This window comes from Bos grunniens, chromosome 5 (genome assembly GCF_055505025.1).
Source record: "Bos grunniens cultivar Pamir isolate PY7600 chromosome 5, Bosgru_T2T1.0, whole genome shotgun sequence".
Classification (NCBI taxonomy): domain Eukaryota; kingdom Metazoa; phylum Chordata; class Mammalia; order Artiodactyla; family Bovidae; genus Bos; species Bos grunniens.
The window spans coordinates 49,197,772-49,222,096 of record NC_141169.1 but is presented as its reverse complement, the minus strand read 5'-3'; the positions used below and the strand labels follow the sequence as shown (position 1 = coordinate 49,222,096).

Sequence of the window (24,325 nt, the reverse complement as noted above, 5' to 3'; positions counted from 1 at the left end):
CTTTAACTGCGAGTAAGTGTCATTTATTTAAAACAGAATTACAAATTTCTTAGGGGAAATGCACAAACAAGAATCTGATATGTGTAGCTTGTAAAACATACTTAATATCTCCTCGCAAATGTTTCCTTTTGAAAACACTAGCATTTACAGATTTTCCAGAAATAACAGGAAACAGTAGTTTCCTTAAAAAAAATTTTTTTGAGTTTAAAATCTTTCTTAACTTGCATAAACCTTATTGCACATTAGTATTGGTTGAGAATCTGTTCTGAATTCTTATGTATTTATTCATTCTGTTAAAAAAAACCAGCCCTTCAAATTGTCACCCATTTCCTCTCAGAAAACACACGTCTTTATATTTCAACACCTTTAGTTTGTGTCATAATAGTTGATATAACACTTAAGATAGTTGCCGAGACATGTTAAACTTGTTAATATCCCAAATGGTAAAAATTGGCCACATCTCCTTTGCTTTTGTTTAAGATTCTTCATTTCTTTCCTTATTATATGATGCAGTGAAGTAGTGGATCTAAGGAAAACTCACTGTTTTAAATAAGAAACAGAGCCACTGTAAATGAAGGATTTAAGCCATGTGACATCTTGAGTCACAAATAGTAAAAGCAAGACCTTTATTCAACCATAGGTACTGGTGGGGTTCAGGAGTTTCATATTTGATGTGATACTGACTCTAAAGGAAACTTTAGCATTCTTGTAAGGAAAGCTTTTAGTTTCTAAATTTTTATGGAATATAATTTAATATTTTTAGTCTGCATTACATGAAAAAAAAAAATGCTGAACTTGTCCCACTTGGTTTCTTGTCAGTTTTAGGGGGAACAATATCTCTCTTTGGCCTTCAGTATAGAATGCAGTAGTTCTTTGGTCTGGCGCTGCTTTCTTCATACTGGAAAACTTGTACCCTGGGTGTCCACAGGGCATGAACAGCTTTGAGGGAAGCAATTTTCTGATCCTCAGCCCTATGCAAGCATTTTCTTGAAACTGCTGTCTGTTACTGAGGGAGTCTGTAGTCTGCCACCTCGTCCTTCCAATCTCCTCTGTCATGGTTCCCCTTCTCCCACTTCACAAAGGATGGCATAGCTTCCACCCATCCCAATGCTTACTATGATTTATCATCACAGGGTAAAAATCTCTAAGGCATTGAGCAAAACGACAGTTCAGGAATGCATTACTTCTGGAAAGACCCTTGAAAGCAAGGCCAAAAAACCAAAAAAAAAAAAAAAACCAAAAATAAAACATTGAGAAGTATTGAACTGGTTAAAAAAAAAAAAGTATTGAAACAGTATTTCATCTTGGAGATACTCAGTCTGCCTGCCAGCTGTCTGTTATCTATCGCTCCATCTGTCTGTCTGTCTATCCATGTTCTACCAGTCATAAGTGAGATGTGTGTCATGAAAACATGTACGGACATATTTGTTCAAAATTTTTAGATGAAAGTCTTTGTGTATATATGTGTGTACAGGAAATAAATCCGATTTACTTGAGACAGTTTGCAATCAGGTTATACAGTAGTCTTCTCCATTCATTAACTGATCTAGATACATCACTCTACGGTTTTGACAAAAATATATTTTAAGAATATCTATATTCAGAACACCAGATAATTTATCTTTTTTCAATTATTTAACTTCTTGGTAAGAAATTTTAGCTATCACATTAAAATGTATGAGGAAGTGTGTATCAGTCAGCACCCAATCTGGATACAGAAGCCACACAATAATTTGAACAGGAAAGTCTAATACAGAGAATGACTACATGTGACAGAGAATGGTGGTGATGAGGGATTGGTAGGTAAGAAGCAAATAGAAATTCTGAAGAATGTAGAGACAGCAAATACAGGAAGTGACCATGACCCCTAGGGCTGAGACAGACCTCAAGGGAAAGCTTCCCCTGCAAACTGCCCCTGTTTCCAGGGGCTAATGGCCCAGGAGTCACTATGGGGCTACGATGGTGCAACTTTCTGGGAATCTGCCTCCTGGAATTTACTGGATACCTCCTTTCTGGGGTGCTGGGGAAAGCTCTTTGCAGGGAAGTGTCTCACTGGGGGCCCTCCACTCCAAAACTACCTGAGGGAGGTGCCAGGGCAGGCTGCTGGCCACCAGGCGCTGCTCATCCCCGTGCCCTGAAACCAGCACCTTGCTGCAGAGGAGATACTGGAGTCACAGGAGCCATCGCCAGAGAAGCAGCGTGGCTCAAAGTGTCGGCAACCAGAGAGGCTGTGTATACCAGGGAGTTGGGTGCTGGGGAAGCTGTCCCCATTGCTAGGGCCTGCAAATACGGGACACTCCATGCACCACGTGAGCCACATGCCAGGGAGGCAGCGGGCTCTGCAGGAGCCTGTTTGGAAAGCATACTGAAACCAAGAAGGAAAAACCTCCTTCTCCTGTATCCTTCTCCTGTGTCCTCTACTGACAAAGTTTAATATTGTGTTGGCTGACAAATAAAAAAAAATATTTAAAGGTCCCAGCTCCATTTTAGCAAAGCAGGTGAGGAAGATACATTTAGAGGTGAGAGGCAATGTATTGATAACTGGCACAGAGTCTCTGTTTTATTCAAAATTCTTTTAGGGATTCGTGAGCAAAAGTTTGAAAGCCACTCAGTAGTCTAGTGAATTAATGGCTTCACTGTCAGACCCCCTCTTGATATAGCTGGTTTCATACTTTGAACACAAAGTGTGGGAACAATTAACTTGGGTTAGTATGAGTGTGAATGAGAAAGTGTGTGGAGGTTTTGTTTGTTAGGAGGGAGTGAGGAGAGAAAATTCGGCAGAAAAGACTAAATAGAGGAACAATAGGACAAAAAACAGTGGGAGGAAAACAGATAAATAAAAGTAATAAGAAGGAAGTGCTGAGTTTAAAATCATTAGCAGTATGAAAAGGTTGTTTTTCCAACTGCCATTTCTGTTACCTTACTCACACTCATTTTGTGTGTGTATGTGCCCACATTCACATATATGTATAATTCTCTTCATTTACTTGACTGATATATATATGTATATATAAAATACTTCCTTACATAAAAGGCCATTCAAAACTTGTACTCTCCCCTAAGTACATTCCCTCTCAACAATATACTGCTTTTTTACTGCTTACCAAGTACAAGAACGTTATTCACAGGCTGCTTTATAAACCAACTGCGTAATTTATTCCATGGTTCACGTTTTCTTCACATTCACAAATTCTACCAAGCTAAGTTTATTTCTCATATAGTACTACTGACTTTCAGTTAGTAAATTAACTGACAGAAGTAAGAATGTTCTCTTCTCTGGCTATTTGAACTTCTAAATTTTCATAAAATGAATTTATTGCACATCAGATAAACCATAAAAGGCATTGGTGAAATAATTTAATTCAGAAAGTATTTTTGACATCTTGGATTTTGCTCACACTTTGCCAGGTATTGTGAAACAAAATAAATTTGTGAACACTTTTTTTCCTTAATGTATTTATAGTTTTGTTGGTGTGATATGATAAACAATAAATAATGACAAACTGTGGAGAAACAACATTAATCTGCACATACCTGTTTGAAGTGCTTTCGTGAGTAATAGGAGAGTATGTGACTGTATTCCAGTAGGGTCTGTTTTCATGCAGGAGATGAGAACACACCACCAGGCAGAGAACATCTGATAGAGAATGCCATACGAGGTAAGGAATTAGAGATAGGATCAAAACTGGGTTTTTCAAGGAAACAGTTCTGAGACTGGTGCAGAAGGAGTTGGGAGGTGAGTTATGTTGGGAGTAATGGTGAAATGTCTAGAGGGTTAAAAGGAGCAAATAAGGAAGCCTTGGGATCCCAGCGAAGCCTTTTAAGTTTCTGCTTGAAATTCTTTAAGCCTTGGCATCCTTTCCTCCAGAAGCCAAATCTGAGCCTTCCAGGGTGAACTCTGGTGTTCTTCATCTCTGCTCCCATAGCACCTTGTATGCATGCATTTCCTTCATTGCACTTTCTGCTTTGTTCTGTGCGTGAGTGCATGCTAAGTTGTTCAGTCGTGTCCGACTCTTTGCAACCCCGTGGACTGAAGTCCTCCAGGCTCCACTGTCCGTGGGATTCTCCAAGGCAAGAATCCTGGTGTGGGTTGCCATGCCCTCCTCCGGGGGATCTTCCTGACCCAGGGATTGAATCTGTGTCTCAGGTCTCTTGCATTGGCAGGCGGGTTCTCTACCACTAGCGCCACCTGGGAAGTCCCACTTTGTTTTGTAATTATCTGTTTATGTGCCTGTCTGCTCACTAGTAAGTAAACTCCACAGTTGCAAGGCCATGCCTTAGTCGTATTTATATCTCTGGTGGTTTAGTCGCTAAGTTGTGTCTGACTCTTGCGACCCTGTGGACTGTAGCCCGCCAGGCTTCTCTGTCCATGGGATTCTCCAGGCAAGAATACTGGAGGAGGTTGCCATTTCCTTTCCCAGAGGATCTTCCCAACCCAGGGATTAAACCTGGGTCTCCTGTGTTGCAGACAGATCTTTACCAACTGAACTACAAGGGAAGCGCTATTTATATCTATTTATATCTCTAGCCTCTGGCATAAAATAGCCACCAAATATTTGTTTGTTGATCAGAGGCATGTCTGAAGTTTGTGAGATAGACTGTGGAAAGACTTTGAATAAGACAAACGCATGATGAAAATGGGAATTAAGCCAGAACAGTTCACAAGATAGATTTCTGGAGCTGAAAAGAAAAGAAAACAGGGGTTTAGTAGCTTCAGTGGGAACGTTTTTCCTTGTCAGCTAATAAACCTCAATGTTAACCATATTAATCAGCTCCTAATAATTTTAAGGTTTTCAGGAGCCACATAAGACAGTTTTTATTTTCTACATGTTTACTAATAAGGCCTTGCACTGAATTAATAGCTCATTTTACACAGGTTCACTAATGATGAGGATAATAATAATAGTAAATAATAATCAAGAGTACATAGCACTTACTTCTTGCTTATTATGGTTCTAAGTGCTTTGTATTTAACTCAGTCTTCACAGCAAAACATTTTATAAATGAAGAAACTGAGAGGATAAGTATCTTGTGAAGAACATACAGATGGTGTACATGGATTCAAAACAGTAATACTCAAACTTTTAGGAAAGAACAAAGTTAATTATAGGAAAATGAATTTTAAAATTTTATTTTGATCACTCATATCTGATTAGTTTACTCGGCATGCTTGAACAAATGCAACACACATACATACACACACACCTCAATTCCTTGAAAAATCTGCCTTTGTCATAGTATTTAAGTTGAAAATTGAAGACTCTTCCAATCTGGGGAGGGCTGTTGTCTTGTTCAGTCGCTCAGTCGTGTCCAACTCTTTGCTGCTACGTGGACTGCAGCACGCCAGGCTTTCCTGTCCTTCACCATCTCCTGGAGTTTGCCCAAGCTCACATCCATTCAGTCTATGATGCCAACTCACCCTCTGTCGTCCTGTTCTCCTCCTGCCCTCAATCTTTTCCGGCATCAGGGAGGGCTGAATCAAAATAAGCAGATGCATCATGGCAGGCCATTAAGAAGAACTCAGCTTCAGGCTGGCGGCTATCCTCAGGGAAGTCCCTTGGAGTCTGAGCAGGAAGATGTAGCCAGTGTTTAGGAAGCCATCGGGCCATTTACCATCTGAGAAGTAGGGCAGCAGTTGGATTTCTGGGCTGGATTCTAGTTATTAAAACTGGAAAGTCATTTTATTTTCACTACTAACCCCCCGTTACAGTTTCTCAAGGAACTGTGTTCCAAATTTTTTTTATCACTTTTCTGTTTTAAATTCTGTCCCTATATTTCTGAGAAAATTGAGGCCACCTGACATGAGCTCTTTTAAATGTCTTTCCTTCTATCTTGAAATTTCTTTATATCTTCATTTTTATCAGACAATCAGAACAAGCACGGGCTGAAATCAATTGATGGGTTGAATTGAATACCAAGCCAGATGTGTGACCTCAAATTCATCACCTATAAAGTGGGGAAAATAAAACCAAACAGGTGTAAGAAAAATGCCAAGTATATGGCAAGTATTCAACAATGTTAAATTCAAGTGGCCTGACCGAGTTTGAGGAACATATCATACCATCACAACAGTCTAAGAAGCTCCTTCTAACATGAGAAAGTGCAGGCTTTACTAGAGAGCGTCTGTCTGTTAACAGTAGATGTTAGTGTGGTGAGTCACTGCTCCAGCTATGTTGCTGTTTCAGATGGGACTCTGCGGCAAAACTGTTCACACATGCTGCATTTCACATGCGCCTCCTGTGCAATCTTATTCCAGGCTACTAGAAGATTTAAGCCTTTTTTCAGCTCTCTAAGAACATAAGCCATTTCACTGAAGAAATTCCAGTTCAGTACCACACACAATTTATTCAACTATTCTATTCCATTTATTATTACTAAAGGAGACTTTCAACATAAGTTTTCCCTCTTCTGATAGAGTGGTGTGTGTGTGTGTGTGTGTGTGTGTGTGTGTTGGGAGCACAGAGGGGGAGGAGATAGGGGAAGAATGAAGGAGTTTTTCATCCTTACTTTCTATTCAAATTCCATTCTTCCAATTCTTTTCCTATCCATATGATATCTACTCATAAACCATTCCAGTCACTATGGAATTCTACCAGGAAGAGTAGCATGAATTTAACTTCAAGCTTTCTTTTTATGGAACTCTAGCTGGAAATTGTTCATAATTCTAGCAAATGTTTCTTAACCTTTAACAAAGTACATTTAACTTGAATTTAAAAGACCTGAATTGCCCTTCACCTCATTCTAAATCCTTTAACAAAGTAAGCTCTCCAGTATGGTGAAACCATTATGAAATGAACTAGATTTCTGAGTAGTGACTTAAACTTTTGTTATATCTAAATAACTCATATATTATTTTGAAGAGAATACCAAATTGACTTCTCTCATCCCATTGATCCTTTCTGTCTTGTCCATACATACAATGATATACAGGGAAAGCATCTGTAATGTAGAGAATTACTGTTCTGTCTTCAAATCACCTGAAAGCTCAGGGCAAGACCACAGCTAGAATGAAAGAAAAGTACTTCATGGAATTACTGGCAAAGATAGGGAGAGAAAAATATTGTTAGTTTTTCTGACTAATTAAACCTGATTCATTAAACCATCAAAAGAAAAGCATAAATAGTAAAATCATAAAAGCATAGCATAACATAAAGAACAACTCCAGTTTGAGAAACTTGAAAACTAGAGTAAGGCATGATTCAAAGTCTGACAATATGCAAAGATAATTGTAACTGCATTTCTCTAATTAAAAACTACATAGACACATGTAGAAAAATTGAAGTGATAATTACACATAAAATCTTTGGATAGTTGACATTGGGTACAGCACTGTCTGTGTATCTTGGAATGGGGAAAAATGGGGAAAGGTAATCTTGCCTTCTATTTCCTTAACTAAATCCTAGTTGTTTAATTTTTCCAATGTAGACAGAAATAGATTAGTTTTTTCTTAGTGAATTAGAATGCATAATAAATTGGGAAACATAATAGGCAAAACTTTTAAAACTATAATTCATGTAAATGTATCCTAATTATATGAAAATACATCAGAAAATTAATGAACATCTGTTATTCCCATTCACAGACTTTGAAATTATTTGAAGACAGTTTATAATGTACAAGTTTTAGCCAGTACTTCTGAGGCAGTCCACAAAGCTGCTCTTCTTATAAATGAATAATACTTTTTTCAAAACATGGTCATCAGTTCAATGAGAATTGCATAAATTTTCACTCAGATACATGTCTTCAGTGTGTCTTATACATGGATAAGTGACCCACCACATAATATTATCAAAGAAAAGTGCAGAAGCTATCCAGAGTACCAAGCGGAAATAAAGTTTTATGAAGTTCCAGCATGGACTTAACTGCATAACCGTGAGCAAGTTACTTAAACATTCCACCTCATTTTTCTCATCTGTAAAATGGTAAGAATAACATTAGCCCTTTCTAACTGAGAGTACTTCTGTACCAAATGAAATAAACACATAAACATGCTATAAAAGATATAAAGAACAACTCATCCGGCTTGCAAAAAGGCAAACAACCTGATAAAAGAATAGACATTTTTCCAAATAAGATATACAGATGACCAACAGGCACTTGAAAAGATGCTCAATATCAGCAGTCAGTAGAGAAATGCAAATCAAAACTGCAATGAGGTATCACCTCATACCTGTCAGACTGGCCATCATCAAAGTCTACAAATAATAAATGCTGGAGAGGGTGTGGAGAAAAGGGCACCCTCCTACACTGCTGGTGAAGGCACTGTGGGAAACAGTATGGAGGTTCCCCAAAAAACTAAAAATAGTTACCATATGATCCTGCAATCCTGCTCCTGGGCATATATCCAGACAAAACTATAATTAGAAAAGATGCATGAACCCCAGTGTTCATAACAGCACTGTTTACAATAGCCAAGACATAGAAACAACCTAAATGTCCATAGACAGATGAACAGATAAAGATGTGGCACATATATACAATGGAATATTAGTTAGCCATAAAAAGAATGACATGCCATATGCAGCAACATGGAGGACCTAGAGATTATTAAGTGAAATAAGTCAGAGAAAGATGAATATCATATGATATCACTTACATGTAGAATCTAAGAAAAAGATACAAATGAACTTATTTACAAAGCAGAAATAGACTCACAGACCCAGAAAGCAAAGAAATTCATGTTTACCAAAGGGGATAGTGATGGGGAGAGGTAAATTAGGAGTTTGGGATTAACATATACATACTATTATATATAAACTAGATAAACCGTAAGGACCCATGAGGAACTATAGTCCTAATAACCTATAATGAAAAAGATTCTGAAGAACAAACATATGTACATATATGTATAACTGATACACTTTGCCATATATCTGAAACTAACACAACATTGTAAAATAACTATACTTCAATTTAGAAAATAGTTAAGGGACTTCGCTGGTGGTCCAGTGGTTAGGACTCCCCATGCTGCCAATGCAGCGTGTGCAGATTCAATTCCTGCTTGGGGAACTAAGATCCCACATGCTGTGCAGCGAGGTCAAAAGGTTTTTTTTTTTTCAATTTTTAGATACTTTAAAAAGATATAAAGATATACATATAAATAAGGTTTGTGAAGACTGCAGCTTTAAAATTTTACATGGTAAAATATAAGTAGCATACAAATCTAAAATTAAGTCAGTTTCTATCCAATAATTTAATGTGGATTCTAAATTCCCCAAATAATGGAACTTAGATGAAGTAACTGAGAGTTTTAATACATTAGTTACTTACAAGTCTGTCCCTAACAAATCTAGAAACCTCTAGAGAGAAGAGGTCATGATGTAGGACTTTTGCAGCTAACATCTGCACCCTGTGCAGGGGTATGAAAGTGAAAGTCGCTCAGTAGTGTCTGACTCTTTTCAACCCCATGGACTATACAGTCCATTAAATTCTCCAGGCCAGAATACTGGAATGGGTAGCCTTTCCCTTCTCCAGAGATCTTCTCAACCCAGGGATTGACTCCAGGTCTCCTGCACTGCAGGTGGATTCTTTACCAACTGAGCTAAGATGCTACATAGCCTGGCTACTTAAATTATTTATTAAATAAATGGCTTTAGTTCCAGTAAATCAAGAGTAACAGCAGAGTTAAATGATTCAAGTTGATACTGGAATGGTAGAAGTATAAATAAAAACGTGGAGTCTCTAAATTGTTACCCCCTGCCGCACTTTTCAAGCTAACATCTAGAGACCTCTCAGGGAACTTAATTTTAGTGGATGCTTCTTTCAACAGTAGCACTGCTTGCAACTGCAAAGATGCACCTATTCCAACTAAGGCAGAGATGGACATGGCTGGGACCTTTTACAAGGAACACTGAAAAGAGCAGAAAGTGAAAATAGACCAGGTCAGCTACCAAAAGTGATATCAAATGTAGTCAAACATGTTTACTAAATATAAGAAGGATTAAAAACAACTGAACTAAATAGTGACGCAAAACACTAGAAAAATTACAGTAGGAACAACAAAATAAACTGGGATAAAATGCTCACTTCTTTCCTCAAAGGCGTTTGCCAGTTCTAGGCAATGGGAGAAAGGTAAAGATTCCAGATGTTTAGAAGCAGAAATGCCAGGAGACTAGGATTTCTTAGCCTTAGTACTATTGATGTTTGGGCTGGATAATATCTGGTCATAGGGGGCTGCCCTATACATTTTTGGATGTTTAGGCCATCCTTATTCTCTACCCACCAGATAGCTGTAGCTCTTGTCCCTCTTTTTCTCCCACCCCCTCCCCACCATCATGACAAATATAATCCCAAGAATTGTCAAATACCCTGGGGTGGGGGTGGGCAGCCAAAATTACCAACAGTTGAGAACAGCTGGTCCAAACAATCTACAAAATGATAAACCCTGATTGGTAGGGCTTGCTGATTCTTGTGGTGCAGATACTTCCACCTTAGGCTATTTCAAGTTACAACTCTCATATTACTGAATGTGGAGTTGACAAGAGATGTGTAGTAACATCATTATACAGTATTTTTATAATACAAATACACAGATGTAAATAGCATAGAACAATAGTTAAATTTAGTTGAAAATTTAGAAGAGGTGAATTTTGAATATGTATTATCTTTGTTTATAATTTAATTCTAAATTTATATAATTGGTTTTTAATATTGTTTATGTTCAGCAACTATATCCCAAAGTTTTAAAAATTATAACAATAGTCTTTTTTGAGCTTTAGCACACCAGTATAATGGGGACAAATCAAAGGTAGACCAAATTTATCAAAAACTGCAACCCAACCCCAACTGAGTTCAGTCCCTGATTAGATTAAGTTAATCTTTCCCCCTTCCCCACCCCATTCCAGCTGCCTATCAGAGAATAGGATAAACCCTCTGTAGAAGATTACATCATCATCATTCAGAGTCCAATTTTTCATACACAATGTCTGGCATTCATCAAAAATTGCCAGGCATACCAAAGTAAAGGACCAAGGGAAATAAACTGACAGAAGAAACAGGTCTGTAAATGGCTCAGATATCCAGATAGTCAAGTCATCAGGCACAGATTTAAAATAACTGTGATTAATATATTTATGAAAATAGATTGCAAGATGGAGAATTTCACCAGAGAACAGAAATCTGTTGTTAAGAATAAAATAGTTCTAGGTCTGAAAATGCAATAACTGAAATAGAAACACATGAGATGAATTTAATATCGTATGAGACATAGAAGAATGCAGGGCTAATGAACAGAAAACAGGTAAGTAGATAGATTCAGACAAGCCAAGAGAGCTAGAAATATGAAAAGGTATTGGTAAGGTAATATAAGATACACAGTTTCAGGTTTAATATATTCAGTTCAGTTCAGTTCAGTTGCTCAGTCGTTTCCGACTCTTTGCGACCCCATGAATTCAGCACGCCAGGCCTCCCTGTCCGTCACCAACTCCCGGAGTTCACCCAAACTCTTGTCCATGGAGTCAGTGATGCCATCCAACCATCTCATCCTCTGTCGTCCCCTTCTCCTCCTGCCCCCAATCCCTCCCAGCATCAGAGTCTTTTCCAAATATATTAGAACCACAGAAAGGGAAGAAAAAGATAATGGGAAAGAAGCAACATTTGAAGGACATGATAGTCAAGAATTTTCTCAAACTGAGGAAAAAACTCAGGTCACAGATTCAAACAATGCTACAAAACTGAAGCAGGATGAATTTAAAGAAAGCCACATCTAGGCACATCATAGGCAATCAGGTGGAAAATCAGAGGCAAACAGAAGATATTAAAAGCACTTAGATAAATTAACTTGAAAAATAAAATATTAGAATTAAGTAAATCCAAAAAGTTGATCTTTGAAAAGACCAATGAAGAGAACTATTTCTATCAAGCCAAATAGAAAAGAAACAAGAAAGGAACATAGGAATGTCAAAACACTAGGAATGAAAATGGGATAAAATCAGATACAGAAAATGTAAGAGAATACTATGTAAAACCCTATTCTCATGAATTTAAAATCTCAGCATAGTTTTCTAAAAATAAAAAATTTGACTAAAGAAGAATTATAAATGAATTGACCAGTAACTCTATAACCAATCAAGAGTTATCACAAACCAGCTTAGACTTTTACAGAAAAAAAAATTATCCCTATGCTAGTATAAACTGTGTCAATCACAGAAAATAGAAGAAAGCTTATCAACTTCTTTGACAAAGGTAACATACCTCTGGGATTGGGGGCAGGAGGAGAAGGGGATGGTGGAGGATGAGATGGCTGGATGGCATCACCGACTCGATGCACATGAGTTTGGGTGAACTCCGGGAGTTGGTGATGGACAGGGAGGCCTGGCGTGCTGCGATTCATGGGGTCTCAAAGAGTCGGACACGACTGAGCAACTGAACTGAACTGAACATACCTCTAAAACCAAGATGTGACAGAGACATTACAAAGGAAAACTATAGACTGATCTTATTTATGAAAGTAGATATAAGGACCAACACTGTGTTGAGTGAGTAATATGCCATGGTAAAGTAGGGCTTAGCTTAGGAATGTATGAATAGTTCAGTACCAGAATAGCTTATGGAAATTTTTAGTATATTCCCAGGAGAGATTTTTATAAAATTCCAAGTGCATTCTTTAATTAAAAAAGAAACACTTAGTGAAATATTAGAAGGAAATACTATGATTGTCAAATCTAAGAAGCCCTTAATTAAAGGATTTATTATTATTTCAAGTAGCACTAAGAAAAGAAAAAACTTGCCAAGTAGGTTGTGAAATGTTTATTACAGACACATTCAGGTTTCAGAGATGTTAACATGTATGGAATAAAAAGTGCCAAATAGAATCAATGAAATACATATATAAATAGTGTTGGGGCAACCAACAAAGTATTTAAAAACTAAATTTAGACTCCCACCCTCAATATCTTACAACCCAGTATCTTATAAATATATCTTATCCAATGAAGTCTATGATGAATAAAAACTTTAAATATTAGTAGTAAGACCATACAAGTTCTAGGGGAAACTGTAAGTAGGAAATTGGTATAACATTTGGGTGAAGTAAGCTTTTCTAAACAAGATTCCCAAAGCAGAAATCAAAAAGAAAAAGTATATAATATTAAGTTAGATTACCTAAATATTTTACATTTCTATAAATCAAAATAATACTTTAAAAACTGGTAAACAAACTGGAAAAAATTATATAGACAATCCATGTGACAAATAGAAAATTAATATTCAAATCAATTAAGAAAGACAAACATTGAAAAGATGGGCAGAAGATATAAACAGATATTTTTCAAAATAAGAAATATAGGTAATAAGTATAGGCAAAAATTATTCACTTGTTAGTAATTTTTAAAAAGGAATAAAAGGAGGAATAGTTTTTTATATATAAAATTAGTGAACATTTCAAGTATCATCAAATCCAGTGATGGTCAAGGTCTGGGAAATTAGCACTGCTAGTAACTTTCTGGACAGTTTAATAAGTTATGTCAAAAGTCTTTGTAGTCTGCATGCCATTAATCTAGCAAATACACTTCTAGGAATTAATGCTGGACAGTCATGTTTATGCACAATGATATAGCTACAAGAATGCTTTTAATCACTCTTTTTGTGGTAGTAAAAAAAGAAATACTTAAAATATCTAAAATAGGGGGCTAACTAAATGAAGTATCTGGGAAAATGTGTATGGCATTTCAACTAGTATTGCAAAACAATATTTGGTGATCTGGAAAGAAGTTTAAACAAACTTAGAAGTTTACAATCAATAATTATATATGACCCCATGTTTGTAAAATACATATATTTCCATATATATGAAAATAGTTTAGAAGGCTATATACTAAATGTTAACAGTAGTTATCTGTGTGGTTGGATTGTAGGTGACTTTTTTGTGTGCTTATCTACTCTTTTAATTCTTTTAAAAAGATACATATTTTGGGGGGAGCAATAAGAAAAATATTATTTTAATATTACCTTTACTCAATGTTACAAACACCAATTTATTTATTTATTTATGTCTGTTGAACATAGGTTTGATGATTTTTCTTTTTTTAACCTTTATCCTTTAGAAAGCTTTTATTGGAGTATAGTTGATTGCCAATATTGTGTTAGTTTTTGCTGTACAGCGAAGTGCATCAGTTATACATATACATATACCCACTTTCTTTTTAGAGTCTTTTCCCACCTAGGCCATTACTGAGTATTGAGTAGAGTTCCCTGTGGTATACAGTAGGTCCTTACTAGTTATCTTTTTATTTCCAAGTTTACCTTTTTCCAGTGATAATTTGAAAGAATGAAGTGGAATGTCATTTCACATTCTGTATGAATGTGATTAAATTATAAGTTTAATATAAAGTATGTCCATTTAATAATTTATTCCCATCTCAAGTGGATATTGACTTACGGCCTTCTTTTGTAAGTTGTTGCTTCTTTTTTCTCTCTCTTCTATCCCTAAGTGATTGGTGGTGATGATAACCAAGGGGAGGCAGTCACTGAGAGCTTACACTTAGCTCTAACCTTTATTTGCATACCTTCTCTGGGCTTCCACTTCAAGCATCATTTCAAACTCTCTCCCTCCTTGTGACTGTCTTCCATCTTCCCATCGTCTTCACATAGCCCTATTTCTAGACATCTGGAGGTAACTGATGAAGGATGGAACACCAAAGTCAGAAGGTTTGTATTTATTCCTGAACAGATTTATTTCAGTAAACTGTTTATTGTGTTTGATTTAGGGTTTTAAAAATTAAAAAAAAAAAGAATGAAGTCTTACCACCTGCCAACATTACAGTAAGCCCTTTAAAGAAAATTATCCCCTTTATTCTTTGTAACTGAAACAGAAAATTAAAGCTCACAAAGGACATGTAATTTACTCAAGGTAACACTAGCAGTCAGAGATGGAGCTAGGACCCCAGTTCAGGGCTGCCTTACCCCAAAGAGACCACTCCTTAGCTCCTGTATTATGTTATAATGCCTCCCCAGATTCTAGGTGATGGCTCTTTTTGCTTCCATCTGGTAGCTATCACACTCTGGTGTTAATTGGTGCTAATTTTCTGGTGATGACCAAGTGACTATACTTGGATTTTAAAGTGGAGAAAGGTATGATTAAAGTGCAAGACACGAGGTTAAAGTCACAACTTTCCTCACTTACTGTGTGTGATTTTGAATAAGCTACTTAACCTCTTTGAGCCTTAATTTCCTCATTTGTAAGATGAGGATAAGACCCATGTCACAAGAACTTTTGAGGGGATTAAGTAAATAATGTTGAAATGTTTTATAAGTGGAAAAAACAGTCTGTAAATGTGGAGCACTGATTTGAAAATATTATAAGGATTGACATAAATTGTGGCTTTCAGACCTAAAGTTCAGTAGAGAAACGGAGGCATGCCACTTAATTTAGAACAGAGATCAGAAGGTTTTTAGGTAAGTCATGCTTTAAAATTCTCCAAAGTTATATCTGTTTGCTGGGTGATTCATATTCTGGTAGTTATTACAGATCAGAGTTGATTCTAACAAGTAGCAATTTGCTGCAGAGCATGGAGATGATTGTACTTGTCCAGCATAAAGGCAGATCTAGAGAAATGCAGGAGACAATAGATAATTGATAGTCCCATTAAAGTGGAGAGTGAAAAAGTTGGCTTAAAGCTCAACATTCAGAAAACAAAGATCATGGCGTCTAGTCCCATCACTTCATGGGAAATAGATGGGGAAACAGTGTCAGACTTTATTTTTGGGGGCTCCAAAATCACTGCAGATGGTGATTGCAGCCATGAAATTAAAAGACGCTTACTCCTTGGAAGAAAAGATATGACCAACCTAGATAGCATATTGAAAAGCAGAGACGTTACTTTGCCAACAAAGGTCCGTCTAGTCAAGGCTATGGTTTTTCCAGTAGTCATGTATGGATGGGAGAGTTGGACTGTGAAGAAAGCTGAGCGCCGAAGAATTGATGCTTTTGAACTGTGATGTTGGAGAAGACTCTTGAAAGTCCCTTGGACTGCAGGAGATCCAACCAGTCCATTCTGAAGGAGATCAGCCCTGGGATTTCCTTGGAAGGAATGATGCTAAAGCTGAAACTCCAGTACTTTGGCCACCTCATGCGAAGAGTTGACTCATTGGAAAAGACTCTGATGCTGGGAGGGATTGGGGGTGGGAGGAGAAGGGGATGACAGAGGATGAGATGGCTGGATGGCATCACTGACTCGATGGACGTGAGTCTGAGTGAACTCCGGGAGTTGGTGATGGACAGGGAGGCCTGGCGTGCTGTGATTCATGGGGTTGCAAAGAGCCAAACACGACTGAACAACTGAACTGAACTGAGTCCCATTATCTCACAAGTTGGCCAGACTATACTCTGTGGTTCAGTATAAAACTCTTGCTTTAAAAGGTTTATAGACAAAATGGACCACATTCAGAGAAGAGCAACTGGTGGTTCAGTTCAGTTTAGTCGCTCAGTCATGTCCAACTCTTTGCGACCCCAGGGACTGCAGCACGCCAGGCTTCCCTGTCCATCACCAACTCCCAGGGTTTACCCAAACCCATGTCCATTGAGTCGGTGATGCCATCCAACCATCTCATCCTCTGTCATCCCCTTCTCCTCCTGCCTTCAATCTTTTCTGGCATCAGGCTCTTTTCCAATGAGTCAGTTCTTCACATCAGGTGGCCAAAGTATTGGAGTTTCAGCTTCAGCATCAGTCCTTCCAGTGGATATTCAGGACTGATTTCCTTTAGGATGGACTGGTTGGATCTCCTTGCAGTCCAAGGGACTCTCAAGAGTCTTCTTCAACACCACAAAAGCATCAATTCTTCGGCATTCACCTTTTGTTGTAGTCCAACTCTCACATCCATACATGACCACTAGAAAAACCATAGCTTTGATTAGATGGACCTTTGTTGGCAAAGTAATATCTCTGCTTTTTAATATGCTGTCTACGTTGGTCATAACTTTTCTTCCAAGGAGTAAGCGTCTTTTAATTTCATGGCTTGCAGTTAGCATCTTCAATGATTTTGGAGCCCCCCAAAATAAAGCCTTGTCACTGTTTCCATTGTTTCCCCATCTATTTCCCATGAAGTGATGGGACCAGATGCCATGATCTTAGTTTTCAGAATGTTGAGTTTTAAGCCAACTTTTTCACTCTCCTCTTTCACTTTCAACAAGAGAGTCTTTAGTTTCTCTTTACTTTCTGCTATAAGGGTGGTGTCATCTGCATATCTGAGATTATTGATGGTTACAAGACTCAAATCATGTCACTTGAAGAGATGAGGGGAGAGAACTGAAAAATGCTTAGTTTAGGCAGAGGGTAAGAGTCATGGAAAGTTATTGGTCTACTTTGCATGCATGTGCATGCTAAGTCACTTTAGTCATGTCTTACTCTTTGTGACCCTATGGACTGTAGCCCACCAGGCTCCTCTGTCCATGGGGTCCTCCAGGCAAGAATACTGGAGTGGGTTGCCTTGCCCTCCTCCAGGGGATATTCCCAACCTAGGGATCGAACCCATGTCTCTTATGTCTCCTGCATTGGCAGGCAGATTCTTTACCGCTAGTGCTATCTGGGAAGCCCATGGTCTACTTTGTGTGTGTGTTTGTTAAGTTGCTCAGTCATGTCTGACTCTTTGCAACCCCATGGACGATAGTCCACCAGGTTCCTCTGTCAATAGCCCTCCACGTTCCTCTGTCCATGGAATTTTCCAGGCAAGAATACTGGAGTGGGTTGCCATTCCCTTCTCCTGGAGATCTTCCCAACCCAGGGATGGAAATGGAACCCAGGTCTCCTGCATTGCAGGCAAATTCTTTACCAGCTGAGCTAACAGGGAAACCCATGGTCTAATTTAGCAATTTGCAAATCTGGCTGTCCATTAAAAGCACAGATTCCAAGCCTCTCTCCTCAAAATTCTGATTTAACAAGTTTGCGATGGAGCCTGGATTATTTTTTTTAAAGCTCTCCTCTTATTCTTACGCTTGGTAAAAGATTTCCCTTAGGGTGACATCAATAGGATGATGTAAGGGAGGGAAAAAACACTACAGACAACAGACAGTAAGAGCTGAAAAGATTTATCAACTGTCTGAATTGTGAGATTGGTGAAAGTCTTTAGCTGTTAAACTACCGCACAATTGCACTCATCTCACACACTAGTAAAGTAATGCTCAAAATTCTCCAAGCCAGGCTTCAGCAATATGTGAACCGTGAACTTCCAGATGTTCAAGCTGGTTTTAGAAAAGGCAGAGGAACCAGAGATCAAATTGCTAACATCCACTGGATCATCAAAAAAGCAAGAGAGTTCCAGAAAAACATCTATTTCTACTTTATTGACTATGCCAAAGCCTTTGACTGTGTGGATCACAATAAACTGTGGACAATTCTGAAAGAGATGGGAATACCAGACCACCTGATCTGCCTCTTGAGAAACCTGTATGCAGGTCAGGAAGCAACAGTTAGAACTGGACATGGAACAACAAACTGGTTCCAAATAGGAAAAGGAGTACGTCAAGGCTGTATATTGTCACCCTGCTTATTTAACTTATATGCAGAGTACATCATGAGAAATGCTGCACTGGAAGAAACACAAGCTGGAATCAAGATTGCCAGGAGAAATATCAATCACCTCAGATATGCAGATGATACCACCCTTATGGCAGAAAGTGAAGAGGAACTCAAAAGCCTCTTGATGAAAGTGAAAGTGGAGAGTGAAAAAGTTGGCTTAAAGCTCAACATTCAGAAAACGAAGAGCATGGCATCCAGTCCCATCACTTCATGGGAAATAGATGGGGAAACAGTGGAAACAGTGTCAGACTTTATTTTTTGGGGCTCCAAAATCACTGCAGATGGTGATTGCAGCCATGAAATTAAAAGACGCTTACTCCTTGGAAGAAAAGTTATAACCAACCTAGATAGCATATTGAAAAGCAGAGACATTACTTTGCCAACAAAGGTCATCTAGTCAAGGCTATGGTTTTTCCAGTGGTCATGTATGGATGTGAGAGTTGGACTGTGAAGAAAGCTGAGCGCCGAAGAATTGATGCTTTTGAACTGTGGTGTTGGAGAAGACTCTTGAGAGACCCTTGGACTGCAAGGAGATCCAACCAGTCCATTCTGAAGGAGATCAGCCCTGGGATTTCCTTGGAAGGAATGATGCTAAAGCTGAAACTCCAGTACTTTGGCCACCTCATGCGAAGAGTTGACTCATTGGAAAAGACTCTGATGCTGGGAGGGATTGGGGGCAGGAGGAGAAGGGGACGACAGAAGATGAGATGGCTGGATGGCATCACTGACTTGATGGACGTGAGTCTGAGTGAACTCCGGGAGTTGATGATGGACAGGGAGGCCTGGTGTGCCGCGATTCATGGGGTCGCAGAGTCGGACAGGACTGAGCAACTGAACTGAACTGAACTGAAAGATTAATTTGATGTTTAACACCTGGCTTGGGAAGAAAGATGATGAATGCAGTTTTGGAAGCATGATGGATTTCAGGTTTTAATCTATAATTTCAGGTGCATCAGTATTCCCCAAAGTATGTTCTACAGAGTATCTGTTTAATCAGAATACTATTCCTACATTATAGGAGCTCCACGATATGTTAATGTGTTCAATGAAAAAAATTTTTAAAAGAGTTCTTTTGATGAGTGAAACAAGATTGCTTATTGGAAAACACTGAGTGAAAATGAGTCAAATGGTTGCTTTACTATAAAAATCAAGGAGTGCTCAATTCACTCGTGTTCATTGTAGAGCTTTAGGAGTAGAATGTTGTATGTAGTATTTTTTGAAAACTTCTGACCACGAAATCTTTTCTTAATTGAGAAACTTACAGTGAGGCCAACATTACTGATAACACACACAGGGAAATGCCAAAGTAGATAAGAAGATGTTTAAGTTTAGTATGCAGGCCAAAGTTGGATATATAGATATTATAGGAGACATGAACTAGACTGTGAAGTAGTGCTGAGACTCAGAAGAATACGAATTAGTCATTGGGTTTGGCAATTAAAAAAAAAAAATTCTTGGTGTGTTAGTTTCAGGTGTACGGCAAAGTGAATCATATATGTATATATATGTATGTATGTACATATATACACACACACACCAATGTCCACTCTACTTTTTAAAGATTCTTGTCCCATGTAGGCCATTACAGAGTATTGAGGAGAGTTCCCTTGGGGTTTGGTGGTATTAGAAAACAAGTTTGGTAGACCTGGTAATGAAAAGAAGATTGTGAAGATTTTAGGATGCAATCTGGTGTTTTCAAACCACAAGCTGACGTGGAGATACAGCAAAATTTTTGAAGTTGGAATAATCCCCCAAAACACAGTCATCATAGCTGTGTCATTATAGTTAAAATAGGAATTTGAGGCCAATCTCTTGTGACTGGATGGAAAACAAACTGAAGGGAAATTTTTTTTTTTTTTATAAATTGCATAAAGTTGTAAAGTGGGATCTATTTAAGGTATTAGAAACAAGGGAAAAAGATTTAAAGAACAGGTAGAATAAACTTTAGAAAAGATTAACTTTTCCCCTTCTATTTCTGGGCAAGAAGTAAAATAAAAAATTTTAGATTAATATCCATCTATGAGATAAGTTTTTAGTGTTTAATTTTGGGGAGTAGCTGGGTTCTTTGCTTGTGTGTAAGTGTTAACCATGCTTGCCGTGGAGTCAGAGCTCCACTCATGGCAGTTCTTATTACTGTTGCTGTTGTTTCCACTCTTTGAACACTTACTGCATTGCGCCACCACCAGTGAGTGGACAAAGGAAGGGAGAGTCAACATCAAAACAGACGTTGACTTATTATTCCTTTATTTCATGATCATGGATTAGCTGGCTGTAACCTAAGATTCCTTCTGCTATTTCTGTCTTTATTATCTCGTATTGTACTTGGAACAAACTATACTTTTGTTCGTTTGTGTCTAGATTTGTTTTTTAGTGGTCATTCCAGTTGCAATTATTTTTTTGCCCTAAGGAAAGTCGGCCTTATGTTGCTGGAGATTTGCACATTTTACTTCTATGTACTCACTTAAGTATATAGTGTTAATGGCTGTTGCATGACTCATAGTCTACATAAGCATAAATTAACTCCAGTACCTCTGTGGTGTGCCCTCTTTGAGATTGCTCTGGAAGACCACCCAGAAAGTGGAATTTACACAAACTGCAAAGGCCCATTCAACTTAAACTGAGCAGCACTGACCAAATTACATTTGCATCCTTCAGTATGAACCAGCTACGCACTTGCTCCTGCTTGAGGTTCCAACTGTTGATCTTTAGCTATAAAGGGCTTTATGGGCTGAATTATGGCTACTTTAAACGAGACCTCTTCCTTCAAATAGAGTGCTTTGCACATAGTGAGCACTCCATAAATACTCTTGACTATGACTGAATGAAAATTCAGATCTTCTAGTAAACTTCAGTTCATGGTTTCCGGACTCAAAGGAAAGCTTCTTGGTATTGAATCTTTGTCTTTCGTATTATTTTTGCTTGGGGGGTTTAATGGAATGTAAACTTACTGACCACACAAGACACATCTTTTTAGTGTTTAATCTTTCTAGATGATTTGCTAGGCTAGTCTGAGTAAACCATACAACCGAAAGTTTTATCATTTGATTCATCTGGCCAGAAACAATAGCTTTGACATCAAATGTTTTTAAGAAGTTCACCAAGAAAGTGGTTAATGTGTCATTTTTTGCTGTGGGATTAGATCTTTTCTGACAGATCTTTTACTTGTTTGGCACTTACTTCAGTGCTTCACAGATAACTTTATAAAGTGATGCACAACAATCTGGAAGGTGGAAGGTGGGAGTTTACACAATGTGATGGGGATTTTTTTTACTTCCTTATTGGGCAAAAACTTTTTTTGGAAATTACTAATAGACACAATTCTACATAATTAGGAACTTGGGATGCTTTGTTATTTTAAATAGGAAAACTTTTTCTTTATTTTATGCCATCCAGGTCAGTGGTTGTCACAATCATCTGGAGAATATGAGAGTATAGATTTCCAGATTAACCTGTGCTATTTAAAAGCTTGATATAATCATACATTTTCCAGATTCATCGCTGTGGACTTTGGGAACTGGTGATTTAATATGAATTTTTGTCTCCAAATAAGGTCAAGAAATATTTTGCATCATCTCTTTTTAAGGCAGTTATATACTTTTCTATTATAAAGCATTCTTGTAGTATCTTTGAGATTAAAAAATATTAAAAAATTATACTAATCTGGGATCCCATGTAGGACCATACAGCTTGAAATTTTCTTATTGATTCAACCACCTCACAAGAATAAATCGGGAATTAATTAGCAAAAAATTGAGGTAGCAAAATGACTCAGAAGCAGCACAATCTATTTTTCTTTCATTTCCCCCCATATGCTAAGTAAAGGTACTATTCATTATCCAGATCAGTTCAGTTCAGTCGCTCAGTCGTGTCTGATTCTTTGAGACCCCCTGAACCGCAGCACGCCAGGCCTCCCTGTCCCTAACCAACTCCCGGAGTTAACCCAAACTCATGTCCATTGAGTTGGTGATGCCATCCAACCATCTCATTCTCTGCCGTCCCTGTCTCCTCCTGCCCTCAATCTTTCCCAGCATCAGAGTCTTTTCAAATGAGTCAGTTCTTCGCATCAGGTGGCCAAAGTATTGGAGTTTCAGCTTCAACATCAGTCCTTCTAATGAACACTAAGGACTGATTTTCTTAAGGATGGACTGGTTGGATCTCCTTGCAGTCCAAGGGACTCTCAAGAGTCTTCTCCAACACCACCATTCAAAAGCATCAATTTTCTGGCGCTCAGCTTTCTTTATAGTCCAACTCTCACATCCATACATACTTGAGCAAAAAACCCAAGAGTCATTCCTGATTCCTTTTCCTCACCCCCATATCTAATCTATCGACGTATTTTGTGCTGTGCACTTTCAAAATGTGTTCTGAATCTGACCCCTCACCATATCCACTGCTTCATCATCATCTTTATAATCTTTGACCTAAATTAATGTGATGGTCTCTTTGCTTTTTTTTTCCTAAATAGACTTTTTTTTTAAATTTTATTTAATTTTTAAACTTTACATAATTGTATTAGTTTTGCCAAATTTGAACAGTTTTAGATTTGCAGAAAAATTGAGGCGATTGTATGGAGTTCCCATGTACTCCCTTATTCAGTTTCCCCTATGGATATCTTACATTTGTTTAGTATGCTTGTTATAATACATGAACTAATATTGATATATTTTTATTAGCTAATTTTATTCAGATTTCTTTATTTTACCCCTTATGTTCTTTGTCTGTTTCAGGATCCTATTAAGGTACTACATAACACTTAGTTATCAGGTCTCCTTAGGCTTCCTTTTACTCTGATAGTTTCTCAGACTTTCCTTATTTTTGATGACCTTCAAAATTTTATTGTTATTTATTCATTTTTTGCAGGATTTGTACTTTTTTACATTGAAGATAATTGTTTTACATTGTTATGTTGGTTTCTGCCATACAACAATGTGAGTCAGTTGTAATTATATACATCTCCTTCCTCTTGAGCCTCCCTCTCCGACTTCTTCCCAGCCGTCTAGATCATCACAGAGTGCCAAGCTGGGCTGTCTGTTGTATAGCAGCTTCCCACTAGCTACCTATTTTATACGATAGTGTACGTATGTCAATGCTATTTTCTCAATTTGTTCTACTCTCTCCTTCCTCCACGGGGTACCTCCATTCCTTCCCTGCAAATAGATTCATCAGTACTATTTTTCTAGATTCCATATATATATGCATTAATACCTGATATTTGTTTTTCTTTTTCTGACTTCACTCTGTATATTCAGGCTCTAGGTTCATCCACCTCACTACAACTAACTCAAATGTATACCTTTTTATGGCTGAATAATATTCTATTGTATAGTTATGCCACATCTTCTTTATCCATTCATCTTTTAATGAACATCTAGGTTGCTTCCATGTCCTAGCTGTTGTAAATAGTGCTGCAATGAACATTGGAGTACATGTGTCTTTTAGAATTGTGGTTTTCTCAGGGTTTATGCCCAGTAGTGGGATTGCTGGGTCATATGGTGACTTTTATAATTTTAAGGACTGTTGGTCAGGTCTTTTGTAGGCTGCCTGTCTGTTGGGATTTGTTTTTCTTATGTTTTCCTAATGATTGTGTTGTTGTGTTAGTTACTCAGTCATGTCCAACTCTTTGCGATCCCATGAACTGTAGCCCACCAGACTCCTCTGTCCATGGAGTTCTCCAGGCAAGAATACTGGAGTAGGTTGCCATTCCTATCTCCATTTCTAATGATTATATGGAGGTTATGGGTTTAGGGAAGGACCACAGAAGTGAAGAGAGAGTTTCATTACCTCATTTCAAGGGTGCATACTATCAACATGAC

General features: G+C 37.8%; 1 protein-coding gene across 16 annotated transcripts in view; it reads left to right on the top strand.

Annotated features, from left to right (window-relative positions):
• MSRB3 (methionine sulfoxide reductase B3) overlaps window positions 1-24,325 on the top strand; it is a 184,283-nt gene that overhangs the window by 63,258 nt on the left and 96,700 nt on the right. The gene's annotated exons all lie outside the window — the stretch shown is intronic.